Source organism: Excalfactoria chinensis, chromosome 5, assembly GCF_039878825.1.
Source record: "Excalfactoria chinensis isolate bCotChi1 chromosome 5, bCotChi1.hap2, whole genome shotgun sequence".
Taxonomy (NCBI): domain Eukaryota; kingdom Metazoa; phylum Chordata; class Aves; order Galliformes; family Phasianidae; genus Excalfactoria; species Excalfactoria chinensis.
Window position 1 is genome coordinate 19,929,428 of NC_092829.1, and position 21,481 is coordinate 19,950,908.

The window sequence follows — 21,481 nt, forward strand, 5'->3', positions numbered from 1 at the left end:
GCCGCGACGGGCTGGGCCGAGCCCGGCCCCGCTCCGCCCAGCTCCACCCCGGGCCCGGCGTCTGAAGCCGGCGCGGGGGTCGCGGGGGTCTCGCGGCCCACCGGAGCGGCGAGGCTAGCCCGGGCGCCGTCCGGAACGGCGGTCGGAGAGCGTGTCGCCGCTGTCCGCGAGTGATAAGGGCGGAGGCGGCTGCGGGCGGCGATAAGCGGCGGCGCGATGCGGGGTGCGGGAGGCGGCCATGGGGGAGGGGCCGGGGAAACGGGCGTGGTCAGGGAGGGGGGCGTGGCCACAAGGGGACGGGCAGAATAAAAGGGGCGGCGCGCGGCTGGGGCCGATTAACGGTCGTCGCGTGGGGCGGCATCGGCTGGTGGCGGGTGGTTGGCGGAGCGAGGACAGGGGGATGGAACTGCAGGTAGAAAGAAAGCACGGGGCGGGGGGTAACGGGTCTGCTGCTGTTCGCACCCGGTGTTAAGAGTGCTGTGGAGGTGAGGGAGCCGAGCTTCATGGGGTGCTGGAATGCGAACTTCACTGAGAAAGGATTTTTCCTTAAATGAGGACCTGGAGCCGTGCTGAAGGGTCTGTAGTGTGATGGCTGACTTTGCCTCTTAGCCATGTGCAAGTGAAGTAGACTCCTTATATTTAAAAGGGGCAGCCAAGTCTGTAGCAGGAATTACTCTACAGCCCCTGAGCAGGTGACTGTTATCCCAATAGGTTATACCCTGCCGTGCCCATTCCTCGGTCCCACCTTCCCCTTACTCTGCTCCTACCACAGGCCCAGAAGTTGGTCGTGCAGGGTTGTATGCTGGGGTAGCACCTTTGTAGGGTGGCAGGCATGCTGCCACTAGCAGCACTGGGGAAAGGATGCTGCAAAGCTTTTAAGTGCTTCTGTAGGAGCTGCTTTGCTTCTCCTGGTGATACTTAGGCACAGCTCTCCATAGAAGCAAGGATTTGGGTTTTGGGCTTCATTAGTAGTTGATGGTTAGCAATGCACGTGCTCCAGCTATTCCCTGTGTCAGGGGTAAGTGCAAATAAGCACAAGAGAGGGGAAAAAATCTACAAAACAAAAGGTCTCATCTGAGGTTTTTAAAATCACTTAACATTTGTGACACTGGAGAATTGCTCTTTCCTGTGTGGTAATAATAGAAGTGCAACACAGTCCTTGTGTCTTTAATGCCTTGAAATGTATCTTTAATTGGAGGAATAGTAGCAGGTAACAGCGGATTTCAAAGAAAGTTTTGTTAGAGGGCTGTTTGCTGTGCTGGGGTAGTTAATGGGCAGTGTTCATCTCCTCTGGTTGTCACGTACATAGTGTTGCAGCAGCAGGGCAGTGTTTCACAGGTGGTATCAGAGTGGTACACTTTGCTTAGTTGGGAAGCTCAACACAGCTGTGCTAATGAGCTGGTCTGTGCCAGGTGGACCTGAGTGAGGTGATAGAGAGGGCAGAGAAATGGCTGCCATGTCTCACAGCTGGTGTTCTCTTGTCTGTAGATGCTGTTACTTGTGATACAGGCTGTGTGATGGGTGTTTCTCATTTCTGGGAGCAGATTACTGTGGCCATAACAATGAGGGACCAGAAGAACACTCGATTTTGTTAAAATAATGATAACAGAAAGCTTTGTTTTACCTGTCTTCTGTAGAGGAAGAGTGCAGGTGCTCTCTGTGAATTGCACCTCAGAGTGGTTTAGAAGACCCAGACAGGCCTGAGCTGTGGGCCCAGGTGGACCTCATGAGGCTCAACGATTCAAATTGCAAAGTCTTGCACCTGAGTTGTGGCAACTCCCACTATCATTATAAGCTGGGAGATGTAAGGATGGAGCACAGCCCTGCTGAGAAGGACTTGGGATTACTGGTGGTTGGGAAGCTGGATGTGAGTCAGTGCATTGTGTCCTTGCAGCTCAAAGGGCAGCTGTATCCTGGGCTGCCTCTAAAGAAGTGCAGGGTGAGGGAGGTGATCCCATCCCTCTACTCTGTGCTGTTGAGGCCTCACATGAGTCCATGTCTGGAGTCCTCAGTACAGGAGAAACCTGGACCTGTTGGAGTGCAGAGAAAGGCCACAGGAAATGATCCAAGGGATGGAACACCTGTCCTATGAGGACAGGATCAGAGAGCTGGGGCTTCTCAGCCTGGAGAAGAGAAGGCTCTGGTCTGGTGGAGCCTGGATGCAGCCTGTCAGCATCTAAAGGTATGCTATAAGAAGTAAGGGGATAGACTTTTGAGCAGGGTCTGTTGTGATAGAAGGGGAACTAGTTTCAAAGTAGATCAGGAGGTTTATACTGGGTATAAGGAAGATGATTTTTGTAATAAAGGTAGTGTTGCCCTTAGATGTGGTAGATGCCCCATCCCAGGACTACCAGGCCCTGAGCAACCTGTTTGAGCTGTGGGTGTCCCTGTTCAGTGCAGGGAGTTGGGCTGGATGGCCCTTAAGGGTCTATTTCAGCTTAAAAGTTTTTATGCTATAACACTGTGTTCAGAGCATGGACTCTGTGCTGTTTGGTTCCTTTTTTGTGTTAGTTTTGTTCCCTTTTCTGTATGTCTGAAAGACACCAGAGACAGTGACTTCAGACTCTTGTGACAAACCACCACCTTTCTTAATTTATTTCCCAGGGCTGATTTAGTTCCAAAGCTGCAGTTTCCTGCAGTGTTTTTTCACATTCTGTATGCATTAGGAGTGCTTGTTTCAAAGGCACCTATAGGTTTCTGAACTAATTTTCAGAACTTGACCATTGCTTTCCGCTTGTCGGAGTCACTTCAGGCTCCCAAATTGCACCCAAGAGCCTGCTATGTACCTGAGAGCTCTTCTCCTGAGATGTGTGCTCCTACGTACCATGGGTTCCCTTGCACTTGTAGGAAATCTGTAGGCCACTCCTGCAGATCCATATTTTCTTCTAGGCTTGACTGTCCTAGTGGCTGCTGTGAGAGGAAGAGAGGAGTGGGGGGCTGGAAGGGAGCTTTGCTGGTTGTCTTGGTCCAGTGGTGTCTGGGTGTGGTGGGAAGGATGTCATGTGGAGTCTGGGGTAGCCTTGGCCTGGTGGGTCAGCAGAATATTGTGCTCAGTAGTGGGATGGGGAGGAAACCTGCTTAGCTTTTTAGTTGCAGATTTTCTATGCAAAACAATGATGTATGGTATTAATTTGGATTCATTGTACTTATGTTGTATGAATGTATGATCTTATTTCCCGTAAGAGCAATGAAAGACAGGAAAAAATAGTCTCAGCATAATATGGGGTCTGCAAGGTTTCAAGCATTGTTTGTTGGCTTTCAATCAGTATTTAGAGTTGATCTTGCATTTGGGGCAAGGAGAAGAACTTATGACCATTTAAAATTCCTTCGTGACCCTTTCTTCACTGACTGAAAATAGTGGCCTAATGTATTCTCTGCTGCAGGTGGGGACAGTTTTTGCTGATATGAAGGGCTTTCTTGATGGTGTAGTAAGCTAAACTCACTTCCATGAATGAACCTGGCTTGTACAGATAGCCTCTTAGGTTCCATCTACTGCACTTACATGAGAGAAATGGCATGTGTCAGGGTGGAACATCAGAGCAGAGAGGCTTAATCAAAGGTGTTGGTGTTTTTGTTGTATGTATTTTTTTACTCACTATGTGAGCATCTTTTTTTTAAGCATTTGATTTAGTTTTTTTAAGCTACTTTTGAAAGAAGGTGGAGGGTTCAAAATCACATTTTAAGCTGTTTTCTGTTTTATGGTGTTTCCTTTACTGTTCTTAGTTTCCTCCAGCTCGCAACTGTACTGTTTTTAGAGTGATCATACAAATGTCTTTGTCTATAACACTTGAACTGTCTGCTATACAGAAAACCCTTAGCATACTGCCAAGCAGTGTGACAGTGATGCAGTAGATCTTTGCCCAGAGCGGAAATTCCACCTTTGCCCTTAATTCTGCTCTTTCCACGGGTCTAATCAGAAGTATCTCTAAAGATAATGGCGAAGCTGCTACTATTTGCCTGTGAAGTTGAAGTGACCTGTGGTTGGTCTGAGCAGTCGTTGTAACAGAGCCAGGACAGACCTACTTTGTGGGCAGCTAAGAATGGCTTAATCAGTGGGTGACCCAGTGACTGCACATACTGTCCTGTTCAGGTGCAGTCATACTGACTGCTTTCTGTGTAGATCAGATCTAAGAGAAAGGAGACTTGGATCCAATCAGCTATTCAAATGTCTGCAAATATTTGTTAAACTTGTGAATTAATCTTCCTTTATCATTGGCCAGTTCAATTATCACATAACTGACTGACCTTGCTGTGTCGCATAACCAGCACACTGTCACACAGCATTTCCTGTCCCATCTGTCAGACTGTGGATACATCAGCCATGCGTGATCCTGCTCTGGCACTTGAGAAGGCAGGAAGGTTAGAACTTGCTGGAATGAGGCAAGGGTTGTATGTGATAAAGAGAATTTTACAAGTTGTTTCATTTGGAGTTTCTCTTTTGTTCTTAATAATAACCCTGCTTGATGAGAGGGACATAAAGAGGGCTCAGCTATGGCATTTCAGGGTTGGAACACAGAAGCAAACAGCTGATCATCTAGCTTGCTCTGTGCCACCCCAGCTTAGAGGCAGGGTGTGAGACCAGAAGCTAGAATTGTGAGTTGTGTGCAGGACTTACACCTTGAAGGTTAATTCATCCAGATGGGAAACAGGAAAAGCACAACTATACTTGGGTGCCCAGTGAAAGAATGTTGAGAGCAGATACTTAAGGTCAACTATTTCCATCAGAGAAAGACCATAAACTGAAATGGTTTGAAATCAAATTTCAGTGGAAGGAATCTGAACTTGGAAAAGTAACAGGCTTGAAGTATCTTATTTAGCTGGGAAAGGAAAGAGTGTTGTTCTCTGAATCATAGAATGAGTCTTAGAATGGCTTGGACTGGAAGAGCGCCCAAGTATCATTGAGTTCCAACCCCCTACCACAGACAGGGTCAGAATGAGCATTCACTTGTATACACAAAAGACACTTCTTACGAACTAGCTCAGTATTTCTGAGCCAAGTCATTATACAGACAGTTTGAATTTAAGTCTATCTTACCTTTGTCTCTGCAGATCACCCAAATGTTCTAGAATTCATGCTTTTCCCCTTTGGTTTGACCAGAAAATCTTCCCTGAACTATTGTAACCTTAACAGAAATTTGGTGTTCTTCAGCAGATTTTCAATTAACTTGCATTTCCTGAGTACAAAGATGTTTCCTCAGTATTCTTTAAATCTAATTACTTAGTCAAATTGATCCTCAGCAATTTTCTGTCTCCAGCTTGATCCTTGGTATTTTCAGTTTTAATTGTGTGGTTCAGTGGCAGTAGATGACTTCTTTTCTTGAACCCTGGGATGATGTTAATGCAGCAGAGATCCTTTCAAGTGCTCCAGGGGCTTCAAAGATCTGTGCCATTCTCTCCTTTGTTACTGTGCTGTCTCCAAGTTTCTCCTGTATTCTCGTGTCCTTTAAAAATGGAAAAATTGCTATTCTTCCAATTCTGCTAATGGAAAAATGAAATAGAGAAGCTAAGCATGTGATTTTTACAGTAGGTGAAAAGACACCTGAGCTGGTTTATCACTGACCCCAAACAATTCATGCAGTGCAATGAGCCAGCTGGTTTAGAGCCACCTCCCTACAATGGCATCAGAATTTACTGGTGCTGCCTCTGCCCCATGCTGGCACAGCATTGCCATGCCATGTGCATTCCCTGCTTGGGAATGAGTTCTGCATTGCTTCCTGCTGTGAAGTGTAGACCTGTCCTGAGTGACTTGTTCAAGACCATATGGAAAGACTCTAGCAGAGCAGAGACTTAATGTGAGTTTTCTCCTAAGCCACGAGACAGCCTTCTTTGGTTTGTAGGCTGCATAAATTGTAAGTGAATGAAGATTCTGTGCATCTGGAAAGACATCTTTGTGATGTGTTTTGGGAAATGTGATAATGCCAATAATCAAGATGAATCTTGAGGACTGGAAAGAATTACTTGGAATGAGACTATTTATGCCAAGGGAATGCTTAGATTGTTTTGTACTGTTGGAAGTCTGAGCCAGCAGACTTCTATCTTGCTTTCACTGAAGTTTCAACAGGGATGCACTGGTTGACTCTGCATGTCATTAAACAAAATATGGTTATACATTGTGGAGTTTGTTAAAGCAATGCTAGTAATGTCTTTCTTTTGGAGACTGACGCGGTTCAGAAGTTGTGAGTTCCTGTTAGTGTTACTCTCCTGGCTATTGATAGATTTTTTTCCCCATAGTTACTAATGTATCTGTAATCCTGTTATACCAAACTTGTAAACTGACAAGAATGTGAAGATAGTGTTACTTTTTGGTTCTGTCTGTGGTGTGAAAGCACTTATTTGCACAATGGGTTTGACATTCAGTGCAACATTCTTTCCCATCTTGACAGACATGGGGGAATGCGAGGCAATAGGAGTAGATGAAGCTTCAGTGTGTTCCTGATATTCCAATTCAAGGTGTTCAAAACTCTTTGGAAGTGTTGTAGGAGTCACAGCATTTCTTTCTTCAAACTGAGCCTCTGCAAACTCTTCAGGCATGGCATGAGAGCCAAAGGGGCTGTGCTGGTGTTTTGGTTTGTACTTACTTGAGCTTAGTGTGTTCTTCCTGCTTGTTAAAAGAACAGTGAGATTTGAAGACCTAAAATTAACCATATTCATGCAGAGCAGCAGAATTAGGAAGTGATCATTTGTAAGTGGAACTTGGCTTCTTTTTCTAGTTTACTTCCCAAAAACATAACACACAGGCCCTTAGGGAAAGAAAATGCACTTTCTAATATGAGAACTGCCTAATATACAGCTCTACTTTTATTTTACCAATGCGTTGGTTTTGGGTTTTTTTCTGCTTTCCATTGTATGTCTCCTTGCTAGAGGAGGAAGCTGGAACGTTAGGAGGTTAAAGTAGGACCAGAAAACAACATACACAAAGTCACTTGAAGAGAATTCCAACCAAAATACAAGAAGTCCAGCCCTGTCCTTAAATAATTTAAGTGCAGTTATTCATTATTACCTGATTTTGCTTCTGGCAGTGATATGTAGGCATTTACTAATACACTGTGTCTTCTGTAGTAATTGTGTTGAATGCAGTTGATGATACATCATGTGTCCAAACTTTTGTCTTGCCTGGGCCATGCTGAGTGAATAGGAATTGTCTGGGTGGGTTGCTCCAAAAGTAATGCCTCCTTTATTTCCACAGAAACTGCATCAGATACAAAGAGCACAGTAACACTATTTGATAGAGCAAACGTGATTGAGCAAATTCTCAGCTATGGAAAACTTTTTATTTTTTTCCAACAGAGCCACCACCATTAGCTATAGTTTTTCACCAGCCATGAACAAGGGCCTGCATGCCACACATCACAAACTGCACCAGCAGGGATGACCTGCTGTTATTACTTCCAAAACACATCACCTGATGCCTGTTCACATCCACTGTTTAGTCTTCATAAATGCTTGATGAGTGTCAATGACTGTTAATTGGTGCATATTTTTTCTTCATGGAGAAATTCAGTTCCTTCCGTTTACTTCATCTGCACTTCATGTCAGACACCATTTTTGTCAGACTGCTGATTTGCTGCCATCTGTTGTGTGGCAACAACATGTAACAGAATATTGGTGGGAAGGTTCAGCCTCTACTGCTGTACCACTGGCATCTACTGTTGTGGGCCAGCATAACAAAATAGGAGGCATTACTTTCAGAGCAGCTCTTTCTCGTAGGTCTGATAAAAATCCATTAAGGAGACATGATCAGATTTCTTGAATTGAATATTCAGTTACAACTATACATATTCCACTTACAAATGTGCTAGTAATGTATTGAATGATGAAGCAATGTGAGAGATGGCTGCCCTGCATGCTGGGCAGGGCTGCACATGATGTAGGCTAGATATGCCTGGGCTGCACAGTGCAGAGGAGAGAATTTGCTATGATGGGTCTTGGAGGTAGGACTGGGTTTTTGTGGGGACTAAGGTGTAGTGCAAGGAGCACTGGTTCCTCATTGATGTTGTCTTTTTAGCTTTAGTATCTTCAGAAATATACGGCCCAAACTGACAAGTTTACTGAGGGAATAATTGTAGAACCAATATTTTGCAGGGCCTGATTGTCTCTATGCTGGGGATGTCGTAGACTCTACAGATGCTCAAGGGGTGTTCTTTTCTACTGAAATTGTAAATTTTGTAGAGTTGAAACTGGAAATTGAAGAGTTAATAAGTCTGTGCCTATAACTACGGACATTATACCTTTTCCCCTTTCTTGCTGAAGGTGGTTCAGCTTTGCAATGCTTTAACCTGTGAGTGTTTGAACACTAAATGTTTTCCTCATATTCATAAGGATGTGTATTTGGGTAGGCCTTGTGCTGTATTTGATCATTTGTTTTCCAGTAACAAGCTGAATGTTTATGTGAGCCAGGATTTGGAAAGCATCTGCTTTCTTTGCATCCATAAATCTAGATACATTTAATTAGCTGCCCTTTGCTGGAGCTGCTGAATGGGTGTTTGCTGTTGCCTGGGCTCTGGCCCTTGGTGTGGTTTTAATGGGTGAAGCATAAGCAGGAAGAGCAAGGGTAAAAATGAGAAAATAGGGCTGGATTTGGCCATCCCTTCCATCACTGTAATGCCATCCACAGGGATGCAGGGTGCAGAGATGGGCAGTGATGTGACTGCTTGCTTCTGTTACTTGGGGATGTGTGTTGATGGTATGCTGATGATGGCCTGACAGTTGGACTAGATGACCTTAGTGATCTTTTCCAACACTAATGATTCTCTTTGCCTACTTCTCTTTAGAATGGTTACTTAGCGGTTTTGGGTGAGGTAAAAATATTGTCATAGGCATGGGAAAAAATGGGAAGGGTGACATCTAGTGGCTCATAGTGAAATGTATACATTTTTGAGTACAAGGAAAACTAAAGCAATTCCTAGTCATTTATGATTCACTTAAACTTTATAATACTTGAAATTTAGACATGAGTTTGATGCTGAGAGTCGAGTTTAATGACTACTGCCAAGGCTTGCAGCTCAGTAGCCTTGTCAAATAGATTCTGCCTAATAGTATGCGATGGATTATGCCTATATAATGCCATGTGGAGGAAACTGTGGCTTTAGTAGATTCTTTCTTGTTAATTTCCAAGGTCTGGATTTCTAGGCTAGTGAACCAATGGAACTAATCCTGATGCCAAATATTTATGGACAGATTCCAGCTGTCCAGTTTCCATTGAAGCATGAGCTAGATACTCCCTCTATTGCTCAGAGGCAGTGCTTGGCTTCTTGTAGTGTGTAACAATATAATTGCAAGTTATATTTGAGATGCCATGAAATGAGGTTGTGTATGGACATATTTTCTAAATCTGTTACAAGAAGTGTTGTGTGTACTCACTGGCTTGGCTTCCTTCAGAAAGAATGGAAACAGATGTTTCCTAGTACTTGAGAAAGGAATGAGCTCCACTGTGTTTAGACAGAGCTGCTCTCTCCTCTCTCTTCCCAGGGAGTCACAAGCATGTTCTGAAATCACCCTGCCCATTCATCACAGAATGCAGTTGGGTACATTTGTGTCTTTTTCTATATGTAGACCAGTTGCCTTTGTAGTTGTCCCAGTAATTAAAGTAGTGTAGTAAATCCTGTGCTCCATAAGGTTTTATGTATACATATAATATAAATTAACATGTGGCTGTGGAGGATTTGGGGTAAAGAGATGGCATTTCTTACATAACAGAAGAAGTAACAATGCCAACTCTGTTAGGTCTCACACATTTTTGGTAGAGCCTTGAATGCATCCAGATGGCTGCTACCTAGCTTTGTTCCCTTCCAGTTCTTCAGGGGTGAAGAAAAAGAGGAGAATGAAATCCTGTGTGGCACAAGTGCTGTGTGTTTTAGTAACATGTCTGTCACAGCTGTGGGGTCTGAAGGAGGAGGGAGAAAACAGGTGAAGTCTGTTGTGCTCAGAGGAGGTCAGCATGTATTTGAATGCCAGCAGTTTTTTGCCTTAAAACTGTACCCTCAAACCATGAGGACAGGAATGGACTTTTCATTGGTTGGTCATTGTTTGAATACCTCCTTTGTGATGCTATAAGGCAAGCTTATTTGGATGGAAGTTATGTGGAGAAGTCACAATTACAACAGGGACTAGTTTCTGTACAGCAGGGAGTCCTATGGATAGGGACTACACAGGGGGTGACAGGAAAGGAGTTTTCCCCTCAGAATAGAAACCATTGTGAATTTAGCTTGTGTGCTGTAGCAGGCAGTGGAACTTCAGAATCTGGGCTATTGCTTTTTGATTTCTACATGTAAGTGCTGTCATACTTGAAAATACAGGTAAAACTATGTGAGCTGCTTTTCCTATGGGGGAAGAGGGCCTTTCCTGAGCCATGTCTTCAAGTATGAAGATGCCCTATAGAAGTACTTTACTGTGCTGAACGTATGGCCCATCTAGACTAGTGTATCAGCCATCAATAACAGCAAACAATATTGTATAAAGCTAGGACATGATCCTGACTGTTTCCTGTTGTGCATTCCCCTCCTTCTATCCCAGTATCACTGGATTTGGGATCATAAGGAGGTACACATCTGCCTATTAGCTGTTCTGGAACAGTTGTCAAGTTAATTTTTATATAGTCTGCTCTTGCCTTCCTGCTGATACTATTGGTCTGCTTAATCTCATGTGATTGCAGATTCCAAAGATTCATTACTTCCTCTATTTGTAAAGGAAAGTTATTTTTGTCTATTTTAAACCCATTTTTTACTATATTCTGAATGAGTGTCCCTACTTTCAGTGTTGCAGTGTTTAACAAGTAACAGTTCTGCTCTTACTTTCTCCACCACTCTTGTGATTTCGTAATCGTTGTTTATATCCCCCTTGGTCTACATACTTTTGAATTAAGGGGAAGACTATCTCCCAATAATGCAGCTGCTCCATCTCTCAAATTCCTGTTGTGCTTCATCCAAGCACATAAATTCCACAAATGCTTAAATGTGGATACAGATCAGACTCTCACTGTCTGTGTCCCAGCTGTCTGTTACAACACAGAGTAACCTTCCCAATTAAAGCAGCCAGAGTGATCACAGCATGACTATTTTTTGAGCACCTTCTATTTGACCTTTTCTAAGGCTGTAACAGGTAATTTTAAGCACTGGAAGAGGCTCCCCAGGGAGGTGGCTGAGTCTCCATCCCTGGATGTGTTTAAGAACTGTTTGGATGTGGTGCTCAGGGACATGGTTTTAGTGGAGGGTTGTATGGTTAGGTTGTAGTTGGACTTGATGATCTTAAGGTCTTTTCCAACCCAAGTGATCCTATGAAAGAGACATTTGGAAGTCACTTACTCCAACTCCACATTCAAAACTGGAGCAGACTATTCTGTCATGCCCAGCTGCATTTTCAACTCTTCTCTGAGGATGGGGGCTCCTTAACCTCTCCGGACATTCGGTGTTTGAATATTTGCATACTAAGAAGATTTTTTTTTTTTTTCCCCCATATTTACATGTAATTTCCTGGGTTTTGGGTTGTGCCCACTGTCTCTTCTTAAGCCACTGGATAAAACGGAGAAGGACATGGCTCTGTCTTTAATTGCTCCTATCCATGATCTCATTAAGAAGATCCCCCTGAAGTAACTCGATTTTCAGTTTATGGAGAAATCTACAAATCTTGCTTTGCTATTTCTGCATGGATGAGGGCAGTATCAGTTTTGTTCCCTCACAAAGAGGGATGCAAACAGTATCTGTGAATTCAGTGCTGGTGCAATGAATGTGGGAGTTCTACTGTCATATACATTGTGGTTGTACTTCATGTATAGAAAATTCATCTCTAGAAAACTATAAACAACAGTAATAAAACCAATCATGGCTTTTCCAACTTTTAAAAACTTTGGTTTTGAACAATTTGGTGGTTGGTTTTTTGTTGTGTTTTTTTTTTTGTTTGTTTGTTTTTGCTGCTTGCATCATGAGTTAACTTGTGTTGTAACATCACTCTGAGGGCAGAGTTTTGCATGAGATCTCTGTCAGAACAAAGAGCCAAAAGTGCAATGCCCTGAATCTTTCTTGAAAGCTCTGGCCCAGGATCTTGATCTGCTCCCTGAGGGGAATTCACAACTGTTGCTCTGTCAGATGGATCACAGAAATAACTGGATCTCAAACAACTGCAACAACTCAAAAAACTTGTGGGGACTTTCTGCACATTCTGATGCTTTCTAAGTGAATGTTTTGTTGCCTCATCTGATCTACTTGATAGGACAGTGCAGACTGACTTTCTGAAGCATGTTTGTCAAAATATTCTTAGGGTTAAATACACTGACCTGGAGCTGCTTCTTGCTTTCCTTGTCCTGAGCATATTAAGTATTTGGGCTTCAGGAATGAACACCTCAGACCACTAAATCCTTCTACCTATTCAGAAAGTATTTCCCTTCCTTTAATAATTGGTGCCTGAGAAAACAACTGTCAGAGCAAGGAAAGAGCATCTTCTTGCTCTGTTGCACATTTCTTTGTCTCTAAGACCTCCTGAATCCTTTCTATGTGCCCATATTATCCTGAGAGTCTGCATTTCCAGAAGTTCTGGAGATGTGGATCTCCTTTCAACTCTAGAAAATGTCAGCACATTGATCTTTGTTAAAGTACAACTTGCTCTTCCAAAGGATGGTCTCAAGAAGGCTGTTGTTTCTTTTTGTTTATTTACAGCAGGGAGGATCATCAAAGGAAAGCTGCAACTCTTCTTATCCATCCAGAATTTGTTTTTGTTGGAACATAAAGTATGCAAGTGATGTTGTTCCAGCATTAAAGCCAGGAGTAGAGAGATCACTTCTCAGAGGAAATATTACGTAATCTTCTGCTGCAGTTGGGGTAGCAAGAAGTTAATTCTCTGTTTATTAGAGAGATGCAACAATGGGAACTGAGTCTGGGGGTGATATTAGAAAGGAGCTGGGTGAGGTAGAAGAGCATGGATGAAAATTTCTTTTGGCAGGGGGATTTTACAATTGAATGGGTTAATCTGCTTTTCCAGATCAGAACTGAGCAGGACAGAAAACATGTTGAGAACATATGACAAACTTCCCGGCTACTAGCTCAGCTCAGTTGTGACAGCAGAACACATTGTGCAAAGTGTGAAAGGGCAGTGATATACAGGACATTAGATACTATTGGGTGCAGTTGCTAGTCATGGCTAACTTGAAAGTTGTAGAGTTGCTTTGTGTCTTTCTGATTCCATTAGATCAGACTAAATTATGTCCAGCTGGCAGAATATCAGATTCCCATATATGACTCAGAAATAGTTTGAATACATGGGGTGAAGACTGGGGGGTGTTGGATTTATCTTAATCTCTGGCTATTTGTGCAAGCGTTGTCTGTACTTTGAGTGTTTCCTGGAAGTAACTGTTTTAAACTCAACTTCTTTCCCAGCCTGCCTCACCTGTTAGTTTGTATCTAAAGCAGCTGAAGTGTTAGGGGAAGTGGGGGGTTTCAGCCCAGTGGGTTGTGCGCCTGGCAAAAAGTCTGATGTGGTGGTGTCGTCAGTGCTCTCACAAGCTCTGAACGGTAGCAGAAAGCAGTTTGTCTCCTCCATGGGAAGCTGAGCTGATGAAAAAGAAAGCAGAAGGCATCTTCTATAAGAGCAGTCTCACTGTGGCTAGTGAAGCAGATGTTTGCATTGCACTCTGCTACAGTCTTGACTTTTTGGCATTGCCATTTATTTTTCACGGGTTGGACTGAGTCTCTTTCCTCACCTCTCCCCACCATGGTGCTCAATCTATGTTAAACTGTGCCCATAAAACAGGCACTTCACCCAGCCCTGGGCCCAATTTCCATCTGCTTGTTGTGAGAGCCCCGTCTGTCATGTTGTGGGAGAAGGGAGGGATAGCCCCTTTTAGTGCTTTCTGCTTTTTTTTCTGCTAAGGTAGATTTAAAGGTGGGAACCCTCTCTGCCATCTAGTGGCGATTCACTATCTCTTTTTGACAGTTTTCTTTCCCCAAAGAATTACATTCTTTTTAACTAGAGAATGGAAATAATATATTTCTAATTCAAAATACATGTAAGGAACTAGTTGTACATAGGGTCTACATCAAGAATATTTACACAGATTATCCTGTGGATGATTTTACTTGAATAAAAGTTGATGACAAAGAAAGTGAGCCATCAGGTATCAGGAGACCATTCACTACAGTGATGTTCATATTTGCTTGATGTTGCTTGGTTTCTCTTTTACAAGAAAGTGTTAGTGTAGGTCTCTGAATAGGGTCCAGGAGAATACTATTAATCGAATTTCCTGTGTTTTCATTCATTTCTGAACTTCACTATAAAAACATTTTACTTTTGAGATGATTTTATTACAGTTGTGGCTGCTTTTGTTGCAGAAAACTGAAATTATGACAGGTGTGAAGCTAGAGAGGGAACTTCTCATGGGAAAAATCAGCATTAAAGGTTTCTAATCTCACCACCAAGAGTTTGCTAGGAAAAAAGATAAGAGATGGGGATACTGAAGCAAGCTAAGGACATGGTGGAAGAATCAGTGATTCTCTTGTCAGATCAGAGCTAAGAAATATGCCACTCTGACTTTCTAATCCTCCATTTAAAAGAAAAATACACTATTTTTTCTGGGAAAAATAAAAGTAGGCTTATCCTGATTCTGTCACTAAGATGAAAGAGTTGATCTTTGTGCTTTTTTGTTTCCTCTCACAAAATGAGGATAAGGCCAGTGGGCAGTTTCTTTGTGAGCTCTAAGTGTAAGCTAATTCAGCTGTGCTCCACTCTGATGCTAAATGCCAAGTGTGATGCAGCACTAACAAGTTGCTGGCTGAATGATATGAGATTTAGAACCTTGTGAAAGTCACAAGTAGTGATGTTTGTGATTTTACACAAATTAATGTGATTTATTCAGTTTCCTCCTGATTTTTCCCATGGGGAAAAAAAAAAAAAATCAGGCAGTTACTTGTGCTGAGATACAAACTACAAAGCTGATTCTAGAGAAAAACTAGCCTGTGATCTCCTGATGGGAGAATAAACAAAAAACAAAATTCAAGTCACTTTTGAAGATGCTTTTGTGGAATGATTTTAAAATGCCTGATTTTGAACTTGTTTTTATTTAAACAATATGCTGAACTTAAAGTACTTGATTGACTTTAGCTTTTTGTCCTTATAGTTCTTAGTTGTTTACCAAAAAAACCACAACAAATCAAGACACGTTCATATACACTGAAGACAATTCAATTTGAAGCCTTACCCTAATTTTGGTAGGTCTCTCAGAAGGTTTTTGGTTAGCTCTCCTTTGAACTACAGATTGTAGTGATTGATACTGATCACATAGTCCAGCCTAAGAGCTCTGTTTTTCCCAGAAGTGTCAGATCTCCTGGGTGAGTGTTATAGAAGCTCCTCTGTGAGTGAGTGTGTTCTAGAGGTATTTGTGAATGGGGGAGGTAGAAAAAAGCATCAGAGTATTAGAAGGTAAAGAGGGGAAAAGTTTGTGCTGAGCTCACATCTGAAAGTCTCTCAGAAATGGCTAACCTTGAGTGTCTAGTATTGCTGTTGAATCCACGAACACTGACAAATTAACATCAGAGTCTGCCAAATCTGTAAAAACCACCAGCAAATACCAGTATCAGTGTTACATGACTCATACTACATCTGAGACTCTGGTGGCTGTTATCTGCAGATAGGTGCTACTGGCATATATATATATGTATATATATATATGTATATATAGAGAGAGAGCTTCAAGGGGGCCCTTGTTTCCCCTGTCGTATTTCTCAGCACCTGCCTAGCAGCCAGCAGTTATCAGTACAAACCTCTGCTTGTGGCTCAACAGAGCTGGCCTCCCAGCTGTCACTGCAGCCTGGTAACTTATATCTTAGCGCATTGGCAGGCACACAAATGAACTATGTGAATGTACTGTGTAGTTATCTGCTATCAAAAGTTACAGTTTAGTTCTATTAATATCAATTTCATTAAGAAAAAGGTTTTCTTGTAAATATGGATGATATTTCCCTTCCTCCAGTCTGATCTCCTGTGAGAGAAAGAAAAAATCAATATAGACACAAATAATCCACATGCACAATGAAAGCCGTTTGAGGTCCTGAATGTTTTGTGGCAGCTCAAAAAGGCAGAATCAGCCTGGAGGTCAGGAAACTTGTGTTGGCACATGGAGCTTTGGTATGTTGTGGTTTGTCCCTGTCTGTCTGTTGTTCATACATGTTTATAAAATATATAGATGTATTAGGACTAGTCATGTTACTGTAATGGGTGCTATGTTCCTTAGTGAGTCGGGGAGACTGGCATTGAATTTAACAAACCGCATTTTGAGAAAAACATGCCATTTATTAAAAATTTACTGTATGAAGCAATTAAAGTATTAAACATTTATTGAAGTACCTGACATGCAGGTAAAGAGCTCTGCATTTGCAGACTTAATTTTAATTGACAATACAGAAAATTAATACTTGGAAATTTGATAACTGGATAATGAAGTTTTGAAGATCGGAAGCAAGTATGAGGTATGTATGGACAAAGTTTCATGTGAAAGAAAGGTATCGACTGATGAAAATAATGTTGGAACATGTAGGGGAATAGACTATAAGACCTAGGCCCAAGTTTGCTACGCTTTAGTAGTGTTAGACACCATTCTGTGGAGATGCTATTCCATGACTCTTGCATGTAATTAAACAACATTTTCCTATCTTTGGTTAATGCATATGAAGAAAACCTCTTCACTCTCTGGCTAACAAGAATGAAACTTAAAAGGTATAAATTTTTTGTACAAGAAAAGTTGAAAACACTGGGAAAGCAGAAAGTAAACTTGTGTTCCATTTTTGAAAACTGAAACTTTTACTTGTCAAAGGATGTTTTATAGAAATGGAAGACTGTTATGTAAATTTGTATTTGTCAGAGCTGCAAAATGGAGAGTAAGTACCAGCTATTCTGGCAGTGCTGTACAAAGCTTTGATTCTAAAAGGCCGAATTCTGTAAAGCACATCAGTGCACAAGAGACACACTGGTTGGAAGAAAAACTTAAGACTTCTATTAGCTGAAAAGGCAGTTTGTTCAAAGAGGTGTTCATCCTGCTGGGAATATCTATTTTACCCTAGGCATGCTTTTACTGTGTGCTTCACATAGGGCATAGTTTTAGCAGTCCCCTGAAAAAAATTAAATTTGCATGAAATGTGAAATAAGGCAGTGTCTTACAATGACAGTCAAATGGCTTTTGGGAGATCACAGAGCAGCTTTTAATATTCAAGTGCTGTGAATGTGTATCTACAAAAAAAAAAAAAAGGTGGTGAAATCATTAGTCCTAAATTTTAATGGAAAAAGTGGAACTGATAGTCCTCCAAACCTTTACAGCAAGATTTTCATTGACTTTGAGGCAAGGATTTTGCTCAGTAGTAAAAGCAGTAACTGATTCAAATGTTATGGTTATTGTTTGTCTTGCTGAAAGGTAATCTAGCAAAGAACACAGCTGTACAATTCTCAGGATGATGCTTATGAAGAACCATTTTATGGGTTACCCTGAAATTTCAAAGAAAAAATATGATTTTGTTAGCTAAAGGTTTAGTATTCATTTAATATTCATTTCTGTTCTAGTAGTGTAGATGTGAATACCTTACAATTATTGGAATTACTGTTTTACAAAACTGTGTGAGACAGAGGAAAAGCTTGTTTTCCTGTGGTATGTTTCTGTCTTATTCTCTTCATCCTCATGTGATTATGTACCTAATACCAGACATCAAAACAATGTTACTTTCCTCCCATTCTCACCAGCTGGAATCTGCATTAAAAATGGAATCCAACCTTCAAGTCAAAGCCCTCCACTGACAAATGTGAACATAATTTCAGGGTCCCCCAACATGATAATCTATTGGAGACTGAGTGAAGATGGAACTTGCAGTGCTATGGGTGTTCTAGGATGAGGAAATGCTTCCCTGGCTGAATAATTCCTGCGTTTGTCATCTCAGGGGTTCATGTGGGGCAGGGGAGAGATGGTTGCTTTTTTATTAATTTTTTTAAAAAGGCAGGTCCAGAACTTAAAGGAAGCTCTAGGACAGTAACAGGTTGTCATCTTTTCTGATGGCTACTGTTGATCCTTCTCTTGACCCTCTTTCTCTCTGAATGAAACTTAACAAGTGAGAAAAGCTTACATGTGTGGGTTGGTCATTGCAGAAGGCAAACATGAGGAGGAAGGAGAGAGAACTGTTGAAACCAAAATCATAGATTTGATTTCTTCCCTTCATTCTGGCCCAAGCGTCATACTTGGAGAAGTATTTTTTCCAATCTTCTCTTGCAAATCAGATTCATATATAAGCATCCTTAAGACTGTGTTTCCCAAGATAGACTGGACTATTGGTGCTATGAATGTACCGGCGATTCAAAAAACCTTCAGCTGGTGAGGCTTGGCCTGCTTGTACTGAAGGGAGACATTGTTCCAGTTGTATCCCAGGTTTCCCCATATTTTTCTGGCATGCTTTGAGGCTGAAGGACAAGTCCATGATGAACAACAGAGAGTGGGTATTTGGTGAATGATGACTTTGAATTTCTCTGCTGTTAAGCATGTCTCTAAAGAGAGGAGATATCAACAGAGGATGCTGGCAAGTGGTAAGGTGAAGTTTGGATGGGTTGATAGGGCCCTTCCAAGTCTCATACCTGTCTGAGTTAAATGACACCTAACCTTGGTCAGGCCTGGAAGGACACTTTTTGTTCAAAAAAAGAAAAAATGTACACGGTGATAAGACCATTTCCTTTCTCACAGCGTCTCCTTTAATGTCAGGCCTGAAATATGAAGTCATTAGGGGATATTAAAACAGTGCTGACAAACTAATTAACAAAAGACATTACGCCGGATGGGCTCAATTTATCCTTTTTAATGGTTCTTATAAATGGGTGCCGCCAATTAAAATTAATAAAGATTTACCAGCGATTGCCCAGCATACACTGTTAAGGAGCTCCACTGAAGGTCGCCTTAAAGTCAGCCTTGTCAAAGCTGCAAGTTCAGCTCCCAGTACTGAGCCTTGCTGAGCTACTCTCAGTTATGTTTTCCCAGGCACTTTCTCCTTCTTTGTATTTGGCTGAAGTTTATACACTTCTGTCTCTATCTCTCTAAAAACCCATCCATCTATTGACTCTATTAAAAAATATTCCTCCCCCTCACCCTATGCTGTAAGATTTGTCATGGTTTCACAAAGGAGAATCTCAGCAGTAAGTCTTATGAGAATTCTGTTGTTTATAAATCTGTCTGTCATGCTGAAAATCTTGACATAAACCTTTTCTTTTTAAACTGATCTGTTTTCTTACTGTCAAATTCATGTACAACAGTGTCCCTGATTAGGGGCACAGTATCAGCAATTAAGAATGCCCTGTGTGATGGTAGTTTTGTTCAGTCTAGGCCAGACAGAATGCCACCAGGCTGTGCTCTTCTAGCTGCTGGTGCTCCAACCAGTCTGTTTGAAGATTCATCCTTATATTTGGATGACAGTGAGTCATGTACTCATGTTGAAAGAGTTTCAGCCAATTATGTTGGAACTTAAGAGCCAGTGTAGGTGATTAGGCAGGTAGTAAAATATGAATTAGGATTTTGTGGGAAACCACATCAGAAAGCCGCAAGCAGGGCAATGTGACCCTGCTGGGTTATCTGATGGAACTCTAGGGAAATTTGAGAGATTACAACTGTGAGACTATCAGAGTTGAAGTTTCATGTAGCTTCTTTCTTACCTTTCTTTTATCACCCCATGAACCCCACTTTTGGATATGCTTAAGCATGTTTAGGAGATCTCTACAGTATAATTCAGGACAGAACATGTCCTTCTGGTGGTGCAGGTGAATTGCTTGCACCTGTGCTCCCAGGGCTGGCCATGCCTCTTCACCAGATGCTCAATCACTGGTTCAGACCATGATCTTATGGTTCCCACACACCTGTAAATAAGTCTTTGGTTAAGTCCAGCACTTAGTTTGTGTCCTGTTACCTTTAGTGTCACGGGATTACAAGTTGCTTAGTGTCCCATAGTAACATCTTGGCACAGATGTTTTTGGCAGATGTCTTCATTGTTGTAAATCTCCTTAAATGGCTTCTTCTGTGTCAGCCTATTGGGTAATAGAAAACTGAATGTGAATTAATTTGTACTGTTTAAGAATATTGCTCTTTTGTTGACTTCTTTTTATTTTTGTTAAGGTAGCTGCAGGTCTTTAGGCTTGTGTTGCCTAGTAATGGTATTTAGCACAAAGATTATTTATTTCAAAGTTATTGGGTTTTGGTTTTTTTTCTGCCTCTTCATTTCCTTATTTATGATGCAAGTGTGAGAGTAAACACTTTGTAGTTTCCCTGTAAGCTGTTCTGTGTTTGGTATTCAGGTTTCATGTGATTCTGGAGAAACAAACTGACAAAAGGGAAATGCTCTTTTAGTTAACAAAATATCCAACTAATGCCAAGGCAAGAGATGTGTTTTGCAAGTTGAGGTTTTTTTTACCTCATCTTCTAACTGCTCCTCTAGAGGGAAGATTTGCTTACATGAGACTTTGTGTATTTTCTCATATTTCTCATATTGAACTACTCTGCTTTCCCTAATTTCCAGTTGCTTTGCAGGTCTGTTTGATGGATCCCAATTAAAGTAGCCAGGTAGATGAACAGGAAGTGAAAAACAGTGGAGCCCTGAAATCTCAGATTTAAGTAGCCAGGCAAAAAATCAATAAATAAATATCAGAATGTGAGAGTTTTCACTTTCTCATGAAACTTACTTCATAAAACAAAATCATGTAGAGATGCTGCTCTGTCTTACTGTGCTGACTCGTGTGACTGTGAGTTATTTATTTTCCAAATGCTTCTCTTAACAGAAGCTATTGTTAAGTTCTTGAGTGTACTACTGAGATTTAAAAATCTGAGTGTAACTGATCCTACTATGTGCAGAGGCTGCTTATTAGACCTACTCAGGATGTATTAAAATGGAATATCGGGGTGTATGTGCCACAACCCAGTTCCAGCCTACTAAGCTTTGCAGCTTCCTCAAACAAGCCACCATGGAGGGATCACCAGCTTTTGCCTCCTCTCATGATGTACAGTACATTAATCGTACCCTCCCTAATTCCTGCTTCAAGATAAATCTCTTTCGCTCCCATTATTTGGCTAATTGCTGTGGATTATATAGCAGTCGGGTGCTCTTTGGCAGGAAAAGATTAATGGAGGACATTTCCTTTGTTTTGATTTCATTTGCTAATTGCTGTGTGGAGAGATGGTATGTTAATACATCCTCTCTCCCTGCTAGATAGCAGAGTTTTATTTAGCATGTGCTGGGAAAGGAATAGTTTGCCAGGAGTCCTAGATGTTTCTTCACCTTTGTTTTGCTCTGCAGTTTTGTGAGAGGGGAGGTTTTCAGACAATAGATTGGTTTTATCATTGGGTAGTTGGATTACCCCTATGCTTATGTGCTTCTGTATGTTTCCATGTATTATAGGTGCACAGAGCAATGAATAAAAAAAATGATTTGCATTTTTCATCTGTTTATTGGGATATTTCATCTCTTTGTAGTTCTGTCACACCCTTGGTAGA

The 21,481-nt window shown here is 41.6% G+C and overlaps 1 long non-coding RNA gene across 3 annotated transcripts in view; it reads left to right on the plus strand.

The window, feature by feature from the left end:
* Positions 1-83: 83 nt before the first annotated feature.
* LOC140252981 (uncharacterized) overlaps positions 84-21,481 on the plus strand; it is a 116,779-nt gene continuing 95,381 nt past the window's right edge. The window contains exon 1 of one of the 3 annotated variants that reach the window (XR_011903754.1): positions 84-223. This is a non-coding gene — a long non-coding RNA (uncharacterized lncRNA). Of the gene's footprint in view, positions 224-311; positions 413-21,481 lie in introns of those variants that run through there. The other 2 variants (XR_011903752.1, XR_011903753.1) reach the window with 2 other exon arrangements.